Source organism: Lissotriton helveticus, chromosome 1_2 (assembly GCF_964261635.1).
Source record: "Lissotriton helveticus chromosome 1_2, aLisHel1.1, whole genome shotgun sequence".
NCBI lineage: Eukaryota > Metazoa > Chordata > Amphibia > Caudata > Salamandridae > Lissotriton > Lissotriton helveticus.
Genome location: NC_136058.1, coordinates 425578710 through 425601325, shown reverse-complemented (window position 1 = coordinate 425601325; position 22616 = coordinate 425578710). Strand labels below are relative to the sequence as shown.

Genomic DNA, 22616 nt, shown 5'->3' with positions numbered 1-22616 from the left:
TCTCTGAAGAAGGTGCACGGCCTGCCAAAGCCTCCGGGCACTGCCCCATGAGGAGGATGTCGTCTAAGTACACCAACATACGGACCCCCTGGCTCCTGAGAAACTCCACTACCGGGTGGAGCACTTTCGTGAAGCACCAGGGGGCCGACGACAGACCGAACGGTAGCGCGGCGAACTCGAACACCCTGTCGTTCCATATAAACTGAAGGAAACGACGATGCGGGGGGTGGATGGGGACGACCAAATAGGCATCCTTGAGATCCAGTCTCACCATCCAATCCCGAGGGAGGAGTACGTCTCGAAGGAGGTGGATACCCTCCATCTTGAAATGTCGATAGACCAACCACCCGTTGAATTCCTTGAGATTGATCACAGGTCTCTTGCCCCCATCTGTCTTGTCCACTAGAAAGACATTGCTGAGGAAACCGTTTGGGTGGCGCGTTGATAGGCGGATGGCCCCTTTGCGGAGCAGGTCCGAGACCTCTCCGTCTATCAACTGCGCGTCGGACTCTGAGAACACCATTGGACGTGGGGGCACCGCTTGTGTGGGCTGGTCGTAGAACTCTATGTGGAACCCACGTACAGTCTGCAAGACCCAAGCGTCGGCAGTGAGCAACTCCCACTCCCCGTAAAAGGCTGCCAACATCCCCCCAATCGGAACTTGATCCAAACAGAGTACACTTACCGGAGGCATTTCCTTGTCCAGAGTTCTTCCTGAACCCTCTGCCGCCGAAGCGCTGCCCTCTGGTGGGGTAGAAGTTGTTAAAGTTGGCTGAGGTCTGGTACTGGCCTCTGCCGGAGCCTTGTCCTTTATTGTTGGCTTGCTGGCCACGGCCCCCACCGCGACCGGCCCCTCCGGAGAAACGTTGGTGAAACACCCGTTTAATGCTGGATTGAGCCTTGTCCAGCGAAGTGAACGTGTTCACGAATTTGCCCAGCTCTCTGATAAAGGGTTCGCCAAAGAGGCCACCCTGGGCAACGGCACCCGCCTCAGACGAGGCCAGGTCCCCTAACTTCGGATCCAATTTAATCAAGAGCGAACGCTGCCGCTCAGTAGACAGTGCGCAGTTGGCGTTGCCCAAGAACACGATCACCCTCTGGGCCCAATTAGAAAGCACCTCCGTAGAAATGACGGTGCCATTTGCCCTCGCCTCCTCCGCCATATCGAGGATCTTCGTGGCAGGACCTACCGCATCCAACAGCTTATCCTGGCAGGCCCGCTAGGACCGATCGATGCCCTTTCTGGGATCCTTCATAAATTTTGCCAAGAAGGTGGCCATCTTGGCATCCAACTCCGGGGTCATGGCCACCTTACCCTCCAAAGTCGGTCTAGGGCATTCCCACCGCAGGCAACCCCTCGCCTCCTTCTCCAGCGGCTTGCGTAGCCTGCCCGCTACGAACTTCGCCACCGTCTCCCCCGGTGTCCAAGCCGCGGAGCGGGGGTGGACGATCTCGTCCGGGTCCAGCATGCCCGACTCATCTCGTGGCATCTCCTTGGCAGAGGGTGCCGGAAGCCAAGATCGGGTCGACTCCCCGTCGTCATCGGTGTCTGGAGAGTCGTACACAGGAGAAGCGGGGGCTGTCGACACGTCCCCTGAAGTACCCGGATCCGCCAAGGGAGCAGGGGGCAACGCCGTTGCCTTCGCCAGGAAGGCGTCCCGCAACCGCTCAAACGCGCCCCTGTCCACTCCTTGGGCCTCCGAGGACGGGCCTTCCCTACAGGGCCTCTTCGGCGCGGGCGGCAACCCGCCAGATGTCCCCGGGAGATCGGGGGTCGGAGGCACATGCGCTGACGCCAGCTTCGCGCATTCCTCCACAATGCGGGTGGAGAGGCGGTCCTCCATAGGCCCTAACACCTCCGTCACGCAGCGATAAATCGAATTATCCACCGCCTGGTAAAATTCGTCGTCCTGCAGATAGGGGTAGGGTTCCTCCTCGTACTCCCCTTCCATCCTGAATCACAGGGGTAATTCCGGGACACCCTGGAGGGCGGCAGTCGAGATAAGTCTCGGATATGGGCAGGCCAACTGGCTGCGATCACTTTGTGGGCCAACGGACGTGGCAGGTGGGGCAGCACCAACCCCCCAGCGCGCAGACTCTCCTCGCCGGGACCGAGTCTCCGCACCCCTCAAGCGCGCCAAGCCACACACGAACAAAAGAGGTGCCCAAAGTTCACCCGCAGGTGTTTCACGCGGTCAGCGCCGCAATACAGACCCCAACGGGGCGTCAGAACAGGGAGGTACAGACCCGGAGCACCAGGTGTCAGAGGGGTACGCGGGGGCTGGCTCCTGCGCGAACAGACTCCACGGCGCGGCTCCCGTAACTGCGGAGGCGCGCCGAAGAGTCGGCGAGACGTTAGGCCGCCCCCTGGCGGCTTACTCACTCACCGCACACAAATGGGAAAGAAAGATCGCGTAGGAACGATGGAACGTTCCCGCGACTGGGGACTCTGCAATGGAAAATCAAACCACGGAGAGAGACCCCCAACGATCGTACATAATACAATCAGTAAACACATAAAAGAAACGTGAAAAGCACTTATCTGGCTGCGGGAGCAGCGAAGAAAGAGGAGGAAGAGGAAGAGAAGGCCGGGTTTATAGCGGTGATGGACAGAGTGGAAGGACTATGGACTGTCGTTATACAAAGAGACTCTTGGGAGTTGTTGTTTTGATCTGTTGAACGTTCCGTCAAATGCTTTAGGCCTTAAAGCATTTTTTGTTACTATCATATATCTTTTCCTAAGCTGCTGTGGAGTCTTTATGTTAATAAAGCGAAGGAAAATATAGCATAATCTGAAGCCTCCGGTCGTGACATAGAATTGGCAGAAGAGCCTATTCTCTCCTCAAAGAACACAGATTTCGCTGCCCGAATTGCGGATTTGTAGGTACTAAGAGCCGCCCGATATTCTCTCCGGCTCGTTTCGCTCCAATCTTTCCTCCAGGTCCGCTCCAGCCTCTTGCAGCCCTTCCTCAGTGTTCTCAGCTCAGGTGTATACCAGGGCGCGGATCCCACTCTCTTACCCCTGGTGAGTTGTTTCTTCTTGGGGAGGATAGCATCAAGCGAGTTAGTGAGCCAGATGTTTAAGTTCTCATCGGCAACTAATGGATTAGAGCCAGGGGGAGGCCGAGACGCCTCCAGATGTACCGCCCAGGTGTCCACTGGGAGCCTGGACCAGGCTCTTTCCACGGTGTATACCCTGGGAGCCGATGCCACTGGGACATCAAACTGCCACTGGGCAGGCACCAAGAAATGGTCTGTCCAAGGCAGAGCCAATGTAGGTAGTACTTTAAGGCAATCTGTGTTTGAAAATATAGGGTCCAACAAGTGACCCTTCCCATGTGTGGCACCCGAGTTAGCCAAGTTGATCCCAAATGCTTTAAGATCGCCTTGCAGATCTATTCCCAGAGAGTTGGAGGGGTCATCGAAATGGATATTAAAATCACCCAAAGCTACAAAGTTACCGGTAGAAGAAGCAAGGAGCGCAGTAGTTTCTAAGAGAGAATTAAGGAAATTCTCCAAAGACCCAGGTGGACGATAGATCAGAAGGCCCGCCAAGGACGCAGTGGGTGTCAAGCGAAGAGAGAACTGACAGCTCTCACAATCGCTCATCCCTCCGTCCTGAACCTTACACACTAGCGAATCCTTATAAAGGATGGCGATTCCTCCTCCCCGCCCCACAGGTCTGTCCAGATGTGATATAAGAAAGCCTGGAGGAAGTGCTCTCACCATGTCGGGGCCTGAGCAGGAGGAAAACCAGGTCTCTGTTAAAAATAACACATCCAACTTGTGGTCCAGAATAAGGGAGTTGATTTCAGTTGCGTGACTGGGTAAAGACCGACAGTTCAGCAAAGCTATTGAAAGAACCGATTTGTCAGGGACCCTATCCTGACCCGTAATACAGGCCCCGCAAGGTAGGAACGGCTGTCCTCCCTCGTGGGCGAATCTGCATGTGGTAAGTTTCGAAGACCGCCAAGACATGAGTTCCTCCCTCCCATACCCAATACGCATATAAGGTGGCTCCAGTGGGTCGGGCATAGGGACCAGCCCTGAGCCCGTCTGGGCCCGGACGGGCACAGACGGGCTGAACTCTGGCGTAACTCCGGCGTCAGTCCGGCGTCCCCGCTGCGCGTGGCCGCTGCGCGTTAGCGTGGCTGCCTAAGTACTCTCCTAACGAGATGGAGAGAGGACTTGCTGAAGCGCTGGAACCCACTCACCCAAGAGAGCCGCCACGAGTCAGGGGCGAAGGACCCGCAAAACGCGGTGATTTGCCACAATTAGAGTGCAGGTGTGATGGCAGAGGTGGGGGTATGCGAGGTCAGGCAGGTAAGAGCAGGGAATAACTGTGAAAACAAATTTTAAATCAAATGCAAAAACGGGTAATTAAAATCTGGAGCTGCCACAAAACAAGCGCTGCATGAATAGCGCTCGCGCTGGAATAGGGAGCGCTGCTAAAAATTGCCTACCTAAGTACTCTCCTAACGAGATGGAGAGAGGACTTGCTGAAGCGCTGGAACCCACTCACCCAAGATGGCCGCCACGAGTCAGGGGTGAAGGACCCGCAAAACGCGGTGATTTGCCACAATTAGAGTGCAGGTGTGATGGCAGAGGTGGGGGTATGCGAGGCCAGGCAGGTAAGAGCAGGGAATAACTGTAACTTAGGTGTTGAGGGTCTAATGTATTTAGACTTGTGAGATATTGTACCTGTTATGAGTTATATTTCAGGTTGACACTGGGTATAGTGTCTGCCAGTGATTACTGTCTGTGTTCTAAGTTCATATGTATTCTTTTACTATTTCTTTACCAAGTGCTGATCCTAACAGTGGTCCATGTGGCCCTATCAGGTGTACACAATCCCTTGTAAATATTGCCCAGTGCCAGTGGCACAATGTACATCCTGTGATTATGATTCTGATGTGTTTGGATAATACAAAGGCTATTTTTTGATATAACCTTGTGTGGAGTTTCTTTTGTGGGGGGCCTGGGATGTTGTTGCTGGTTGGTGCGTGCGCAAATGCTTTACACACTGCCTCCGGGATAAGTCTGACTGCTCGTGCCAAGCTACCAAGGGGGTGAGCAGGGGTTATGTTGGCGGGTGACTTCCTTGCCCTGACTAGAGTGGTGGTTTCTGCCTGGCTTTGGCGCAAGCCTCAGCCAACCAGAAATCGCCATTTCTAAAATTGGTGATCAGCAGTGGGAAAATGACATATGTTTGTGCAGTACCACAGCGATAACTAGCTTCACTACAAAACTCTGCATTTTAGATAGTCACATGGAAAAGGATTATTGTTTTTAAGTTTGTTCTAAATGTCATTTCTTTGGAAATGTGTTCTTGTGCACTGTGAGTTAGGTATCACTAGCTCGGGAGGGTAGATCAATCCCCTAAGTGCAGTGTGAGTTTTCTGGATTCCCCAGGAAGGGTGGGATCCAGCGGTGGCAGCATAAGTGTGTCCAGTGCATGTGTTCCCCGTCCCATTCCCGGAGTAATGGTACCTGTGTCCCGTGGTGGTCAGGTTGAGAAATCAGGGGCGGTAGAAACTGTCTTACCAGTCTTGAGAGGGGTTTGGGATGAATGTGTGATGCGCTGGATGCATGTGAACGTCCCATTCCCCGTTCCCGGAGTAATGATACCTGTGTCACGTGTGGTTAGGTTGAGAAATCAGGGGTGGTAGAAACTGCCTTACCAGTTCGAGTGGGGGGGTGTGGATGAATGGTGTGTTGTGCTGAATAATTGGTGTGAGTTCTCTGAGATAGGGAACTTGCTGAATGATTGGGGTGATTCCAAAAGGGGTGGCTGAGGTGTCTTCCAGCCCAGCCTGGAGGAAGAGGTTCAGAGTAGCCCAGCTAGGTCCCGGTGTAGGGGCTCACACCCTGTCTCAGAGGAGATGGAGTTGCTGGGACTGCGTGTCTCCAGGTGCCCGAAACCCAGTCTCAGGGCCTGGATTGTTTCTTAAGGCAACATCAGGTCCGGGGCCTAGGCTGTACTAATAGGCCATTTGAGGAGGATTTGCCAGTGTCTGGAGAACGTGGAACATCTGTAACCAGGGTTCCAGTAGTTCTGATGTCTGGCAGTTGGGCGGGTGCAGAAGTCCACATGGAGGGGTGCGAGGAGGAAAACCTTCCCAGTGGAAGAACCAGTGGGTCAGGGGCCAGCCGGAAGGGCTGTGTCGCCGGGGAGTGACCATGGTGATGCCACTTCTGTCCTGAGTGACAGGCAGACTTGCTACATGACACATTAGTTATGTGTCACCCTCAAGGAAGCCTTGGTGCACCAGGCATCTGACCAAAGAGTATGTCCCTAGATTGGGGAGCCAGTAGCCGGTGGTTCTGGATCTGGACGCAAGGGCAACTGTGAGTAGTGTCCTGAAGTTACAAGAAGAAACTTGTCAAGTCAAGTCAAGTCAGAGAATTTATATAGCGCACTACATACCCAGAGGGTCTCAAGGCGCTTAGGGAGGGGAGGAGGATTACTTGTCAAATATCCACGTTTTAAGTTGCTTTCTAAATGCTAGGTGGTTCTGGGTAAGACGAAGGTAGGTGGGGAGTGAGTTCCATGTTTTAGCTGCCAGGTATGAGAAGGATCTGCCTCCCATGGTGGTCTTGTTGATGCGGGGTACAGTGGCGAGGGCTTGGCTGGAAGAACGTAGTTGGCGGGAGGGGGTGTAGAAGGACAGTCGTGAGTTGAGGCATTCTGGTCCGATGTCGTAGAGTGATTTGTGTGCGTGGGTTAGCAGTCGGAAAGTGATCCTCTTATTGACGGGTAGCCAGTGGAGGTCTTTCAGGTGGCCAGAGATGTGTTCGTTACGCGGGATGTCTAATATGATCCTGGCTGAGGCGTTTTGGATTCGTTGGAGTTTCTTCTGGAGGAGGTAGTACCTGCGTAGAGGGTGTTTCCGTAGTCCAGTCGGCTCGTTACCAGAGCATGGGTGACTGTTTTCCTGGTTTCGGTGGGGATCCAGCGGAATGTTTTTTTGAGCATGCGAAGAATGTTGAAGCAGGATGAGGATACAGCGTTGACTTGTCTGTTCGTTGAGAGTGAAGAGTCCAGGATAACGCCTAGGTTCGGTGCGTGGTCTGTCGGGATGGGTGCTTTTCCAAGGGCTTCCGGCCACCAAGAGTCGTCCCATGCAGAGGGGGATGTACCTAAGATGAGGACTTCTGTTTTATCTGAGTTCAGTTTCAGACGGCTTTGTTTCATCCATTCGGCAACTTCTTTCATTCCTTCGTGTAGGTTTGTTTTGGCGGTGCTGGGGTCATTGGTGAGAGAAAGGATCAGTTGGGTGTCATCCGCGTAGGAGATGATGTTGAGGTTGTGTTGGCGAGCGATGGCCGCGAGGGGGCTCATGTATACGTTGAAGAGGGTGGGACTGAGTGAGGATCCTTGTGGTACGCCGCAGATGACTTCAGTGGCCTCGGACTTGAATGGTGGAAGGCGGACTCTCTGGGTTCTTCCGGTGAGGAACGAGGTGATCCATTCAAGTGCTTTTCCTTGTATTCCGATGTTTCTGAGGCATTGTAAAAGGGTGCTGTGGCAGACTGTGTCGAAGGCTGCAGAGAGGTCGAGGAGGATGAGGGCGACTGTGTCTCCATTATCCAGTAGAGTTCGGATGTCGTCTGTTGCTGCGATGAGGGCGGTCTCAGTGCTGTGTTTTGCTCGGAAGCCAGATTGTGAGGGGTCGAGGGATTTGTTGGCTTCGAGGAAAGCGGCGAGTTGGTTGTTGACAGCTTTCTCGATGACTTTGGCTGGGAAAGGAAGGAGCGTTATGGGGCGGTAATTTTTGAGTTCGGTGGGGTCCGCTGTGGGTTTTTTCAGAAGGGCGGTGAGTTCAGCGTGTTTCCAGCTTTCCGGGAAGGTGGCGGAGTTGAAGGAGCAGTTGATGACGTCTCGGAGGTGCGGTGCTATGACGGAGTCTGCTTTGTTGAAGATGTGGTGAGGACATGGGTCTGTGGGGGATCCTGAGTGGATAGAGTTCATCAGGCGGATGGTGTCCTCAGTGGAGATTGGGTTCCAGTCGTTAAGAGTGTTCGAGGGGGGAGAATGTTCAGCGTATGGTTGGGTGGGTTGGTCTTCGGGTTGGTTGTCGAAGCTGTTGTGGATGTCCGCAATTTTGTTGTGGAAGAATAAAGCCAGGGAGTCGCAGAGGGCTTGAGAAGGGGTGATGTCGTTGGAGTTGGCCGAGAGGTTGGTGAATTCCTTGACGATGTTGAAAAGTTCCTTGCTGTTGTGGGCGTTGTTGTCTAGTCGATCCTTGAATGCTGTTTTCTTGGCCTTTCGGATTAGTTGGTGGTGTGTGCGGGTGGCGTTTTTGAAGGCGTCCTTGGTGCTAGTGGTTGGGTCTTTTTTCCAGGCCTTTTCAAGGGAGCGGCAGAGTTTCTTGGACTTCTTAAGATCATCGTTGAACCATGAGGCCTTCTTGCTGCTAGGTTTGCGTTGACGTTTTTTCAGTGGTGCTAGGATGTCGGCGGTGTTGGATAACCATAAGGTGAAGTTGGCGGCGGCTTGGTCAGGGTTAGAAGAGTGGGCTGGGGTGTTTAGAAGGAGCGATGAGGAAATCTGGTCGATGGTGATTTTGTTCCAGTTTCTTTGCAGAGTTGGTTGGAGGTGGTTGATGGGTTTCGGCTTGTTGTAGGTGAAGTGAACGCAGCTGTGGTCAGTCCAGAGGAGATCCGTAGTGTGGCTGAAGGAGACATGATTGCTGGAGGTGAAGATGGGGTCGAGTGTGTGACCTGCGATGTGGGTGGGGGAAGTGACCAGTTGTTTAAGTCCGAGGTTGGCGAGGTTGTCCAAGAGGGTGGTGGTGTTGCGGTCGTTGTTCTTTTCAAGGTGAAAGTTGAGGTCTCCCAGAAGGATGTAATCTTTGGAGGGGAGCGCGTGTGGAGTGATGAAGTCCGTGATGTCTTCACTGAATTTTGCGTGGGGTCCTGGTGGTCTGTAAAGGAGGGTGCCTCTGAGTGTGGTCTTTGGGTCGATGTGGATCTGGAAGTGAAGGTGTTCAGAGTTGGCGAGGTTGACGTCAGAGCTGGTTGAGATGTGGATTGATTTTTTATGGACGATAGCGATTCCTCCTCCTGTGTGGCCGGTACGGTCCTTGCGTGTGATCTTATAGTCTTCAGGGATGGCAATGGTGATGTCTGGGGCGGAGGAAGCGTTCAAACTTCTGCCTGAAGAGAAGGAACTGGGTAAGCTGTAGGAGGAGTACTGTCCCTGACCTGGGGATTGGCCTGCAGTGGTTGCCTTGCTGCTGAAGGAGAGGAGAAAGCCTTAGATTTCATTTTTAACTTGTAAAAGTCCTGGTGCGACAGGCATCTAACCAAAGGGTAGCATCCCTAGGTTGGGGAGCCAGGTTCAGGTGTTTGCCTGTCCTGGACAGCAGGGCGACTGTAGCCAGTGTCCTGGCCGGTTTGTCTTCTAGGGGTACCACTCCAGTTGGGAGGGTGCAGAACTCTGGAAGGGGGTACAGAGGGAGTCTGACCCCTGTGCATCCGGGGAATTTGGATCTAAGGTGGTAGACCAGTGGAGGGAGAGAGGTCCTAAACTGGTGGGAGAGTTGTGTTCTCGAGGGTGCTTCTCCTGGGAGAGTGCGCAACCCCAGAAGTAGAGGTAGGGTGGGCATTCTTGCCTGTGACCTCTGGTCAGCCTTAGGGTGCGGTCCCTAGGTTGAAGGATCAGTGGTAGTTTGGAACTACACTGAGGAAGGGAGTGGAGAATGGCTATTGTAGGCCAGGGGTTACCACCCCCCACTCTGGATTGGCAAGGACCAGTGGTATCTGGGTGGCCTAGGGCCTGGTCTAGCAGTGGACAACTAAGGAGTACCAGTGGGGTAGCCTAGTTGGGCCTGAATTTTTTTTAATGGGTATATGCTTGTTTGGTGGAACAACGTGGCATAGAAGCCGAGGGTGTCCCTGCAGTGCGGGCCCGCGTCCGTGTTATATCGCCCAAAGCATGGAAGCCCATCACAGTGGTGATTGGTCTGCCCTGCATTTTGGCTGGAAGGGGGTTGTGTTGGACTTGGCCCTTCTGGCAGGTTCACCCCTGAACGTTTTGCATTTGAACTCTGAGATAAGTATAGTGATTTCTGGTCTTTGCGCACTTTAGCACTGTGGCGCAGTGTAAAGTGCGTGCGCTCTCTGAGTGCGTATGTGAGATTGGCCTGCCCTTCCATAGGAATGCATGGGGAATGTGTGTGTCTTTGTTAGTTCCTGATGTGTGGGGAGTGCAGGCTTGAGTTTGGCATGTGCGAACTCGTGAGATTGAATGCTGCGCGATGATGTGTGCGGCATTCATGTGTCTAGGGTGGAAGTGCCACTTCTAGAAGTTGGCCTGTCTGTGCAGTGACTGTCTGGCTTGTGATTGGCTGGAGCTGGCTGGTGTGCCTGGCTCCAGGAGTCAGGATGGGTCTGCCCCGGTGGTGAATGGAGAGATCTGTATGTTGATGGCAGGGAGGAGTGCACCTGGGACCTGCATAAGGCTGGGCTTTCCCTCCACAATGCTGGCTCCACCCCCTGTGGTGTGTCTAATGTCCCTAACCAATCCTGTGAATAGGGAGAGGGGCTGAGCAAAACAAAGTGCTCAGGAACCAGTTGCATCTGGTTCGCCCCTTGCCTGCACCTTTTTTTTTCAAAACTCTTTTTATTGACAGATCATATATGAGACACAGCACTCTGTACCCCGGAGGAGCTGCAACAGATATATCATAGCATAATCAGTGATCCATAAAACAATTTAATACATAACCCCTTCCCCTCCTACATCCCCCCATCCCCCCTCCTATGGCCTCTATCCTCCCCCTCCCCCCCTGCACAACGTCTCTATATACCACAAGAAAGTCCGTAGTCTATACAGAACATAGTGTGTATGATATCACCTCCATGACACCATCATAGCAACCCCGCATCTCCTTCCAACGGTGCCGGGGGTTCCAACAAAAGACCCATGTAGTCCGCCCACTTTTTCCATATTTTGTGATATTTCTTAGGGTAGCCCCTGACTTCAAATATCGGTCGCTCTAACCCCATACAGAAATCCAGGCCTTTTTTCCACGTAACCACTTTGGGAGCCCTGGGATCTTTCCAAGCCTGAGCTATATCCCTCTTAGCTACTGTAAGACCCAGTAAAAGCAAATGTCTCTTATAGATGTTACCACCCACTCCCTCAAGCACATGGAGCAATCCCAATTTGGGGGTACGGGGGAGGTCCCAGCTCAGCACCTCCGACAGACAGTCCCACACCCCAGTCCAGAATCCTACTAAACTTACACAGCTCCACACAGTATGAAGAAACGTACCCTCTTCATGTCCACACCTTAGGCACATTGGAGACTCAATCAAACCTGCCCGCCACAATCGCTCCCTGGTGTAATAGGCCTTGTGTAAGTACTTGAATTGTATAAATCGCAAGCGCATGGCAATGGCTGCTCCTCTAGGAGCCTCAAGGGCTTCCCTCCAATCCTCCTCCTCCAAGTCCCCCACATCCCCCACCCAGCGGTCCCGTAATGATTGTAAGTTAGAAGAGCAGTGTGTAACTAGTGTTTGGTAAATGTGGGATATTTTCTTGTCCTCTAGGTCCCCCATGAATATCTTCGCCTCTATCGGGCTGAATTCCGGCACGGAGTCGAGTCCCTCCAGCACGGGCGTGAGGGCATGTCTGAACTGTAGGTACCTAAAGAACTGTGTTCGGGGCATATAGTATTCAGTGCTAAGCTCTTGAAAGGATTTGAGTATCGTGCCCTTCAGGACCTGCCCCAAAGTGGAGATTCCTATTGAATACCAGCCACGGAAGCCCTGCTGCGATGCCAGTGCCGGCAGTTGTCCATTGTGCCAGAGCGGGGTCTCTGCCGTTAGTCTCCCCCACCATCCCATACGGCGCAGCGACTGTCACCAAATCTGAAATACCACCTGGGTTGCCCTGGGCAGCCCCTTCCTCAGCTTTGTGGAGTATAAGATAGTGTGTAACGTATCTGGGTCCATCAGGTATCTCTCAATGGCATACGCTGGGTCCCCTCTGTCTCCGTACCACCATTCATTTAGGACCAGTAGATGTGATGCTTGATAATAGGATAGCATATCGGAGGTCGCCAGGCCTCCGCAGTATGTGGACAAAAAGCAGGTACGCAAGGCCACTCGCTCCGCCCGCCCCGCCCACAGGAACTGGCCCAGAGCCGAGTTGAACTCACTGAACCATTGCGACGGGATCGTGTAGGGGTGATTTTGCAGCTGGTAGAGAAGGCGCGGGAGGGCAATCATTTTGAAAATAGCTGATCTGTCATAAAGGTTGAGGGGCATACGGGACCAAGATTTCATCTCATTCTGGACCTTCCCAAGCCACCGCCGGCGAGACCGTCAAAAATAATCCCAGGTATTTGAGGCCCCCCACCGCCACCTGCAGCATCGATGCCCATGTCCCAATCCCCGTGCGGTCACCTAGCACCCAAAGGGTGGATTTCCGCGGTTCAGGTACAGTCCCGACACTTCACCAAAGATTCTCATTATTTCTAAAACTCTAGGACCCGACCGATTCACATTTGTGAGGAAGAATAGGACATCGTCCGCATACAGTGCGATTCTATACGACGGCCCTGCTTCCCATTCGAATCCCCAAAGCTGCACGTCCATCTGAACCCATGCGGCCAGCGGCTCCAGAGCCAGAGCGAACAGGTATGGTGAGAGGGGGCATCCCTGCCGGGTGCCACGCCCTATCGGAAAGGCCTCTGATGTCGCTCCTGCCACCCTCAACGAGGCCGTCAAACAGGTATTTAGTAACTTTAGATATGACATGAAATGCGGCCCTAGGTTAAGATGCGGGAGGAGCACAAACAGATAAACCCAGCTCAGGGAATCAAAGGCCCTGTCGATGTCGGCCAGTAGCAGTGCCGCCTGGGCCCCAGTTCTCTTCATTGCCTCTACCGCCACATGTGCACGTCTGATGTTATGTCTCGTCGCCCTACGAGGCATAAATCCGGCCTGATCTGGCTGGACCAGTTCCGTGATATAGGGGAAGAGTCGATTTGCCAGTGCCTTGGCCAGTATCTTGGCCTCGGTATTTAGGAGAGAGATTGGACGATAGGACTCATGTCTGTCAGGGGGTCTTCCAGGTTTACAGAACACCACAACCATGCTCCCTCGCCGCCTCCAAGGCCGCCTTGTAGTGGGTCCCCAACTGGAGATGGTACTTCTTAAAGAACTCGTCCGGAACCCATTGGGCCCAGGGGCCTTACCGGTATTGAGCTCCCCCAGGCCCGTGCCTAGTTCCTCAGCCGACAGCGGAGTCTCAAGGCGATCTTGCACCTCCTGTGGGAGTGCACAGGGCGGAAGGTCGGTAATAAATTTGGCAACGTCTAGCTCTGGGAGACATTGCCGTGGAGCATATTGGGCCGCAAAATATTGGGCGAAGCTGTCCGCTAGCTTCTTCGGGGCTAGGATTGATACCCCAGCGTCATCTCGAAGACCCGGCAGCGCCTGCGCTTGAAACGTATTTTTGCAGAGCCTATGTAGCATCGTACTCGATTTGTCCCCCCGTTGATAGATTCTGCTCCGTGTCGCCAGCCATACTTGTCACGCCTGTCCATTAGCAGGGACGCATATGACTGCTGTGCCAGGAGTAGCTGTCCCACCTCCCCCCGTCTTGCGCAGTCCCGCACCTAGTCTCCAACAGCTCCACCTCTGCTGCGGCTCTCACCAGCTCCTCTTTTCGTTTTCGTCGCGCCTCCGCGCACCAATCAATATCTACCCCACGGAGCGTGGGTTTCAGGGCCTCCCAAGTCGTTCTCACGTCAGTCACCGTGCCTATATTCTCCTCCCAGTAGTGGGCTATAGCCTTCCCCATATGACTCTGGTAAGACTCCTTTTGCAGATTCCAAGTTGAGAGGCGCCACCGAAATGGCCGTCCGTCCCTCCCTATCTAATGTAACGTCCACTGTAACGGGAGAGTGATCTGACAGTGATCTGACAGTCCGCGTGGCAAGATGGTCGCCGAGTCAACCCTTCCTATGATGGCGAGAGGGACAAATATGTAATCAAGTCTAGAAAAGGATTTATGTACAGCAGAGACATATGTGTATTCCCGATCCTGTGTGTGTAAATAACGCCACGTGTCTACCCATCCCATTCCCTGCACCAAGTTTCCCAGTTTGGAGGGTGCGTCTGCATGTTGCTCACTACCAGGTCTGCAGCGGTCTAACCGGCATTGCATTACATCATTCCAATCGCCTCCTATCACTGCCAGACTATCCCGAATTTCGGCCCATATGGTGAAAAATTTCTCAATTAATGTCCACTGCAGTGGAGGCGGGGCGTAAACGCTCCCTAGTACAAGCGATTCCGTGCCTATCGTCCCTTTAATAAACACATATCGGCCCTGTGGATCGATCCATTGCGTGGAGTGGATATAGGACAACCTTCGGTGCACCAGAATCGCCACACCTCTCGACCCCCTCACAAACCTGGCGTAGTAGACCTGGTCGTAGCCATACCGCGTCAGGCTTAGCGCCTTATTACCCAACAGATGCGTCTCCTGTAGTAAGAGAATGTCCGCTCTTTCTCTCTTCCCCTGTCGTAATACTGCACCTCTTTTTATCTTATCTAACACCCCCCGCATATTCCAACTCATCACTCTCATTGAGGCTTTAGTCAGCCTCCTTCCGGGGTCCTCAGTCGCCATCCAATCGCAAGCATAACAATGGATTCAGCAATAGGCATGGTAGGCATAAACACATTCTAATCAACAAGCGAGACAGCTGTATTCAGTGCAATTCGCCCCCCCACTTCCCTTTAACCTCCCCGTCACCCCCCTCCCCCCGACCCCAACCCCACAACTTCTGACCCTGTAAGATTGCCCTCAACTCTTCCGCACCCCCCCAACTTCCCCCCCCATACCTCAGCAACGTTGAAGTACCTGTCGCGGCATAGGGTAACGGGAGGTTGGAGACCATCTATCCCAATGGATCCCCATAAACAGCCCCCCAATCCCCAACTTACTCCCCCGAAAAACAAACTCCTCTAAACCTGGGGAATGCCTCCCTCTCGTTCCCCCAACCCACATCTGCATCCCATGTTGGCAAAGTCATAAGCCTTCACACCATTCTGAGAATGTCAATGTCGCTTGCCGTTTTCGGCTTGGCCACTCACAGCCGCTCCATGGTCTCACTCAGCACCACATATCGCAGAGTCAAGTCATACTTCACCATCTTCCACGGGTCTAACTTGCGAGCATCTGGAGCTTCAGCCTCCCCAGCCTCCTTCTCCTTGGAGGGCGATCGTTTCGACCTTTGGGATCTCCAGTTGCTCCTACTCTTGTCTGCACCTTTGACAACAAAGGATTTGTGTATATAAAAAGAGGCTGTGATCTCATGTAAAATGTTCTTGTTACCTGACTTGAATCTACCAGGGGCGTGCTGCTGCTGTGGCCCACGGGAAGGCTTACCTTCCTGGGCTCTGCCCAGCCCCTGGATGCCTGGCTACCTGGAGTTCTTGCTTGGGTCCTAACAATAGGGGGCTGCTGCTAGTGGGGCCCTGGAGGGACTGCCATGGGGGCTGTCTCCTTGCTGGAGTGCTCTGTGTGCTGGCCCCTGGGCCCTGCATTGCCCCTCCTGATGCCCAGGACCTCTGGGACCCCATTTTGCTGTTGGGGTCCTCCCTTGTGGGCTTGGTGGTCTCTGTGCCCCCCTAGCACCTGGGAAGCGCTTTACTTCAAATTGCCTTGTTGCTGAGGGAGCCTACCCCTCCTGGCTTCCTTTATTAATGTCAGCGTGGGTGCCCACCCCGCTATTCACTTTATATACCGAGGGAGCCCACCCCTCATTGTGGCCCCGAGAGTTCACCGCTGCCACCCGAGTTGTCTGGTGCAGCGTTGCCGGGCCGCTACCTAGCGCGAACCGGAAGTGAAGGTGGTGGGTGGGGCCAGTGCTTGAGAGCACGTCCGGCGACTCGGGGGCTCCCATTCAAGTCCCGGTCCCAGAGGAGAGAGGACCGGGTGAAGAACGTCACATTCGCGAAGGTGGGGCTCCCGAAATTGAGGGAGAGCCCTGCCAGCGCCACAGAGAGAAGCGGAGGGGCTCGAGGCACATTGCTGGTGCCTGCCCCACCGCCCGAAAGAGAGAGCCTCCCCTGCGCCTGGCCGGTAAGTGAAGCCAACAGGGGGGGTGGGAGGGAAGCACCCTGCCGGTGCCTCCCTTCAGGGCAGCCCTGCTTGACAGAGGCTGCCCCAATGAGACGTCCCTCATGTGCGAGGCACCCTGTCGGGCCGCTCCAACATTATGGCCTCATTATTCAGAGCCGGATGGCTCCAACGATTGGGCATTGTGATATTTAGAGCCCACGAGGCTCCTAGGGGGCATCTTCTGTACCAGGGGCCCCGTGGAGGTCCTGGGAGCCTGTGTTCCCCCAGAGCCATGGCGCTCCAACGTTCACGGGGCATTTCGGGTGGTGGAGCGGCCCCGGTTGGCAGCGGGCCGCTCCCCCCAGTGTGGCAGCATTTTTCCTCCAGAGCCCACGAGGCTCTAGCGTGATTTGGGGGCATTTTGCATTTCGAGCCCACGAGGCTCCCACGTTGTTTTTGGGCACTGTTAGGTTATTAAAGCCCATGAGGGGCCAGAGAAGCCCGTGCTGAGTCCCGTGGCTCCAACCCTTTGTGCAGTCCTTTTATTTGAGGAGCCAGAGTGCTCCAGAGGGCACATGTGTGTCCAGAGCTAGAGGGCTCCACTGTTCTGGGCAGTATTGATTTCCAGAGCCTAGAAGGCTCCCACGTGTGGCAGCAATGTTCCTAAGGGCCAGTGAGGGCCCCTGTCGCAATTTTGAGTTCCCAGCTGCCCAGCAAGTAGTGGGCAGCTGCACCGTTTAGGTTTTTCTCTCTAGGGACATGTCTTTGGACTCAGGAGTGAGTCGCGCTCCTTCGCCCCCTACTTTGGCCTTCCACAGCTGCGCAGCACTTAGTGCCAGCTGCAGCGTTTAGGTCCTGTTCTGTCCCCAGCTGCCCAGCAAGTAGTGGGCAGCTGCTACGTTTAGGTTTTGGCGCAGTGGCGCAACCTGGACCTTGATGTGAGTTCTGTGCTAATTGTGATTTATGTGCTAATGCTTTGGGTGTTAGAAAATGCACTGTGTATAGTATGTTTTGCACACCCTGTCTTGATGCCTCTAGATATGTTTTATGCATAGGAGGTTGTTTTACCTGTTTAGGTGATGTTAGGGAGATTATACTTCCCTGTGTGATTTAGGCCCCTAGTGTAATATTTACTTAGGTGGTGAGGGTCTAATGTATTTAGACTTGTGAAATATTGTACCTGTTATGAGTTATACTTCCGGTTGACACTGGGTATATAGTCTGCCAGTGATTACTGGCTGTGTTCTAAGTTCATATGTTTTCTTTTACTATTTCATCACCAAGTGCTGATCCTAAAAGTGGTCCATGTGGCCCTATCAGGTGTACATAATCCCTTGTAAATATTGCCCGTGCCAGTGGCACAATGTACATCCTGTGATTATGATTCTGATGTGTTTGGATAATACAAAGGCTATTTTTTTATATAACCTTGTAAGGAGTTCCTTTTGTGGGGGGCCTGGGATGTTGTTGCTGGTGGGTGCGTGCGCAAATGCTTTACACACTGCCTCCGGGTTAAGCCTGACTGCTCGTGCCAAGCTACCAAGGGGGTGAGCAGGGGTTATCTTGGCGGGTGACTTCCTTGCCCTGACTAGAGTGGTGGTTTCTGCCTGGCTTTGGCGCAAGCCTCAGCCAACCAGAAATCGCCATTTCTAAAATTGGTGATCAGCGGTGGGAAAAGGACTTATGTTTGTGCAGTACCACAGCGATCACTGGCTTCACTACAAAACTCTGCATTTTAGATAGTCACATGGAAAGGGATTATTGTTTTTAAGTTTGTTGCTACGTTTAGGTTTTGGCGCAGTGGCACAACCTGGACCTTGATGTGAGTTCTGTGCTAAATGTGATTTATGTGCTAATGCTTTGGGTGTTAAAAAATTTACTTTGTATAGTATGTTTTGCACTCCCTGTCTTGATGTCTCTAGATATGTTTTATGCATAGGAGGTTGTTTTACCTGTTTAGGTGATGTTAGGGAGATTATACTTCCCTGTGTGATTTAGGCCCCTCGTGTAATGTTTACTTAGGTGGTGAGGGTCTAATGTATTTAGACTTGTGAAATATTGTAACTGTTATGAGTTATACTTCCGGTTGACACTGGGTATAGTGTCTGCCAGTGATTACTGGCTGTGTTCTAAGTTCATTTTTTTTATTTTTATTATTCCCCCGTAGGGACAAATCAACAGCACAGGATTACACCAAAAAAACAGATCTCAAATATCATAATTTACACATTTGGCATTATTTCATGCTGCATAATTAAGGATTAAAAAATGACATCATAATTCGCGTTTTCACACCGCTAGATGTTCTTGAATTGCACCCCAGATTAATATTCCCAATTGCCGTTTCCCTTCAGTGCATACAGACTCCATTCCAATTCAAATAAGTTATACAGCTTCGAGCGCCAAAATTCAAATGCGGGGGGTTCTTCTTGTAACCAGTCAGAGGCGATACATAGATGGGCAACAGTCATAGCCACAAATATCAAGTATCTAAATTTAAATTTATTTATTTATTTATTTTGCGATTTCTAAAGCGCCTGGTGACCCGTAGGCATCCCCGCGCTATTCAACCTGAAAGTATCCAGAGGGGTGTGGGAGGGAGTGCCTTATTTGGGGAACAGGAGGGTTTTAAGTTTCCTGCGGAAAACCATGAGGGAGGGTTCCAGGCGTAGGCTGAGAGGGAGTGAGTTCCACGCTGTGGAGGCTTTGACCGAAAAGCGGCGACCACCGGTGCGAGCCTTCCTGAATTTGGGCACCGTAGCAAGATGTTCGGCGTCGGAGCGAAGGGGTCTTGAGGCTTTATATGGGGTGACCATATTTTTAAGCGCGGCAGGGCCAGCTCCATTGATGAGCTTGTGGGTGGTACATAGGGCCTTGAACTCTACTCTCTGGCGGACAGGGAGCCAGTGTAGGGCTTTACGGGCAGGTTTAGCCGATACTCTAGGGGGGAGGTTCATAATGAGCCTGGCCGCCGCATTCTGGGTGCGTTGGAGTTTGGCCAAGGTGTAATCAGGGGCCCCCAGATAGAACAGTACCCTGTTTAACATTTTCACCTATCCCTAAAAGCATCAGAGATGAAGAGATCTTCACAGTAGATTGTGTAATCATAGAGAGAAAGTTTTCAATGTGAATCAAAAATTGACGTAATTTACAACAACTAAAAAATTTATGAATACTATCCGCATTATCAGCTTTACATCTAAAGCATTTGCCATCATATTGCGAGCCCCACTTCATCATGCGCTCTGGGGTATAATATAAACGAAAAATAGTTTTAAAAAATTGCGCCTTCAATTTAGCAGATTGGAATACTTCCTTAGACATAATTATTGCATCTTCCATTAATAAAGACGGTTCTTCCAGCTGAGCCTGCCAATATAAATTAAACTTCTGCAAATCATCAGGTCTAAATTATACAAAAGCCCGATTTTCTCCCCTTTGCAAATCGCCTCGATTAAAGGACTTTTTCCCCCATAAATATGTTTCCTGTTTATAAAGTCTCTTAATTGAAGATATTTGAAAAAGGACGACTTAGTCAAGTGATATTTTAAAGTCAATCTCTCATAAGTAGCCAATGACCCATCTGATTCAAACATATCCCCAATCTGCACTATCCCAAAACGTGTCCACGCTTTGGCTGCTGTATCATGAAAAACACAAGGTAATATTTTGTCTGCATTAAATGGTGTATAATATGACACTTTCCCAATTTTAATCATACGTGCCACCTTTCGCCAAACTCTAAAAGCTGATTCCATTACCTTATAGCGTGTTCTCTTGTAATAATTCCCCTCTAGCTCTTTAAATAGGCTACGTTTTGCATGAATTCCCAGCAATAACTGATATATAGAGGGTGAATCTGCCATATTCTCCACCGATAATCCTGGTAATAACAATCGCATTCTTTGTAGAAAACAGACATAAAAATATAACAAAAAATCTGGGATGGCCTAACCCCCTCGCTCAATCGGAAGTGTCATCAGCCTCCTTGCCCTCCGTGGTTTCCCTGGAGACCAAAGGAACCTTGCACAAGTAGACTGTAATTGTTGTGTATGCTGAAATGTGATCTCTAAAAGTATAGCTCTAAACATCGTCCACATATGCGAAAACCTTGTGTGCTGGATGTATGACGTTACAACGCATACTTTCACAACGCATACCATTACAACGCAACTTTTACAACGCAGGATCCATTACAACGAATGCCTTTACAACGCATGACATTACATAGCAGAAGCTATTACAACGCATGCCATTACAACGTAAGTATATGTAAGTATATTATTATTTTTTTTAATGTAATTAATAAATATTAACGTAATTTTTATTAGTAAATTGATTTTATATTAATGTATTAATAAATATATATTTTTTAAAAATAGTCTAGGTGTTTAAAATAAAATTCTAACACAAGGGGGGAATAATAGTAGGGTAAGTGCAGGATAATATAGGGGTAAAATGTACTAATCTAACTCCAGGGGGGTGTAATAGTAGGGTAAGTGCTGGATAGTGTAGGGGTAAAAATGACTTTTTAGGTTTCGACTTTTGGCGAGGGGCGAAGCCCCTCCCAGTCGAAATCTTTTGTTTTTAGTAGTGAGGTTAGGACAGCCTCTGTTTCCAATTGGCTAGCTCCATAAATGGAGGCTAGCCATTGGGAGACAGAGGCTGTCAATCGCGCTTTCTCTTGAAAACGCGATTCGGGGGCGTTTCTGGTGCTTTTTTTAAGCCCCGCCCCTTTGTCCCGGGCCGCGCTGCGATTGGCTGCCGGCCCGGGACACCCCCGTGACGTCATTCCCGGGCCGCGCTGTGATTGGCTGCCGGCCCGGGACACCCCCGTGACGTCAGCCAATCACAGCGCGGCCAGGGACCTGACTTGTTAGGACTTGTGCCCTGGTTACTTTCTAAAAAATTAAAATAACGCGCCTGCCGCCATTTTAAAACAACTGTGGGTCACAGCTCCTAACTGTCCGACTGGAAGCTGGGATCATTACTAATTTCGTTGTCATGTATTCAACCGAAACTCTTCAGTTATTGAATGTAGTAGCTGTTAAATACAGGGAAAAGGCAATACGGGTTTCTGATCTGAATGAAAACTAGGTGTTTTTTTTTAATGGAAAAAATCCGGCTCCAACCTCATTGACTCGACCGAGCTCAAATTACCTTGTGGGCAAGGCAGTCTCGTAGCTAGGGGGAGGCGAGGGGGGCGGTCCGCCCCAGGCGGCACTAACTTGTGGGCGGCGGCCGAAAACGGTAGCAACATGAGTAATGCCACCTGAATTTATTTTCAAGAGTGTCTCCTTGTGCCGCGAGGCACTTGTGGCCCGTGGAGGCGGCCTTTATAATCTATGTGGTGTGCAAGGCAAGCGGAAGACAGCTCCTATTCAAAAACATGTCAAAGACTAATTCCGAATATGTGAGCTCATGAAGTCAGCAGAATGGATGGGAACTATTTTACCGGCTATACTGGAAACATTGTGTGCCGCATGATCGATCGTTCCTTGGAACCGGTGATGGCAATTTGGTGGTGGATGGTAGAAAGCAAGAGCTGCAGGGGGTGCTTGTGCCTTTCTCCTTTCCTCTGCAGCATCCCACCTGTGCTGTGTGCTGCTGTTCCCAGGCCGCCTCCTTTCCCGTGGTCACGCTCTGCTCTGTGCTCTTCAGATGGAGTTGCTTGAAAAGAAAGTTAGCTCTCTGGACGAGCCAAGACCCGTTTTTTATTTACTGCTGGTAGGTGCTGGGTGCGTGAGCAGGGAAGGCAGTGAAACTCGTTAATAATAACGGGCGGCCGTACCACAGACCCCGGGGGCAATGCTCAGTTATTGATTTAATCACACTGCTAATGGTCCCGGTCGGAAAAGTGCACAGCTACTACAGGGGCAGCCAGGGTTCGAAGAAATACTTCCTTTCAGCACGTTTTTGATGTATGAGTGGGAACCGGGTGTCGGCTTTGATAGTGTAACGGAAATCCCCCTGGATTGTCAGTAGCTACGGGCATATGATAGAACAGCTACAATATCCCATCTGCTTTAATTCTGAATTCCTATATGTATTGTTAATGCGTAGGCAAGGCAGTTATTTCCCAGGGCCAACCTTTCTGACGTGCTGCGCTACTGGCTCAACTGAGAGAGGGTCTCATATTAGCTTTTGTGTCTGATGCGAAAATATTGATTGTTCTTTGCAGCTTCTCACATCCTACAGTCAGTTAAAGGTAAAGGCCGTTGCTTATATTGTTGAGGTCAGTAAAACTTTCCAATACCTTTAAAGTAAACCACAGGCTACATGGGTGTGTGGGTGGGAGACGCTTGACATGTCTGTTATTTCTGATATTTATGTTTCTATTGTCTTAATTGCTTGATTTTGCTTGCGAGAAAGTGTCACTCATAGTTGTTAAAATGTCACTCATAATTACACTGAAATTATGAAATTGTCACACATAGCAATCTGAAACCTTGGCAGCTATGGAACCCTTGAAGGTAAAAGTCTTTCATTGGCGTTTTTTGCAGTTTTATGTAGTGTGAACTTGATC

The 22616-nt window shown here is 51.4% G+C and overlaps 1 pseudogene; it reads left to right on the top strand.

Moving 5' to 3' along the window:
* Window positions 1-3206: 3206 nt before the first annotated feature.
* Window positions 3207-22616, top strand: part of LOC144804931 (uncharacterized) — a 38700-nt pseudogene continuing 19290 nt past the window's right edge.